General features: G+C 46.6%; 1 long non-coding RNA gene across 3 annotated transcripts in view; it reads left to right on the forward strand.

The window, feature by feature from the left end:
• LOC107091204 overlaps window positions 1-1,003 on the forward strand; it is a 115,244-nt gene that overhangs the window by 69,278 nt on the left and 44,963 nt on the right. For all 3 annotated transcript variants that reach the window (XR_001481518.1, XR_001481517.1, XR_001481519.1), the window contains exon 2: window positions 498-674. This is a non-coding gene — a long non-coding RNA (uncharacterized LOC107091204). The remainder of the gene's footprint in view (window positions 1-497; window positions 675-1,003) is intronic.

Genomic DNA, 1,003 nt, shown 5'->3' on the forward strand with positions numbered 1-1,003 from the left:
TTTCAAACATTTATTGAATCATTATTATGAAATAATTATTTTCAAACATGCTGTCGATATCTTGTATAAATGTAGTTCAGCCAGCTTTGGTCACCAAGGTCATAATTACTTCTTCCACATGACAAGGATGGATTTTAGAGATCAGGGTTCCTTAGTTCTGGTCCTGGAGGTCTGATGTCCTTCTAGCAGTGCAGGACCTCCAGGACTGGAAGAGAGGAACCTGGTTTAGAGATCAGTAATGTTTGCAGTCGGGGTCCTTGCTCATTCCACTGTTCCTCCTCTCTTCAGCAAAACTGTTTTCATTTGGAGCGAGATGATCATGAATCGGTGCTGATCACATTCTGATCAACCTTTCTGTATTGATTTGACCTGTTTTAGTTTATCATTCTGCTTAAGGTTCAGAAATATTTCCGTTTTCTCTGAGAGGCGACCACATGATGTATCTTTGATTTAGCAGTGATAACCGACTGAAACACTAAAAGCAGGTGTGTTTGCAGGACACTTTGATGGACGAGGCGTAACCCTGCTGGAGGTGTGTGGGAGCTGGCCCGAGAGCTTTGGGGTGCCGAGGCACCATATCGGATCGGCCGACATCAGCGATGAAGGCCTGAGGGAGAGACTAGCCGACGCCATGTCCGAGTCCCCTTCCAGGGACATTGTGGGCTCTGCTACAGGTCGGTAGAGTCTGAGGGATTGTGCTCCTAAATCCCTTCCATGTGTTCCTGTGTTTGCACCGTTTGCTGCTACGCTGCAGACACTAACTCCCGCTCCAGTTAGTCCGGTCCGTCCGCCAGACTGATGTCCACTACCTGGAAAACTAAATGAGGGAGCTACCTCCTCGCTTCAGTTTATTTATTTAGCACCAATTCACAACACGTCAGCTCAGGTCACTTTACAGAGACAATTCAACCTCCTCCTAGAACAGCCTATAGCAGCATCACTATAGAGATAGAGTAAAGCAGAATGATGAAATCGGGGTCCCTATGTCCTCCAGCAGTCTAAG

Source organism: Cyprinodon variegatus, unplaced genomic scaffold, assembly GCF_000732505.1.
Source record: "Cyprinodon variegatus isolate N-32 unplaced genomic scaffold, C_variegatus-1.0 Scaffold329, whole genome shotgun sequence".
NCBI classification, from domain to species: Eukaryota; Metazoa; Chordata; class Actinopteri; order Cyprinodontiformes; family Cyprinodontidae; genus Cyprinodon; species Cyprinodon variegatus.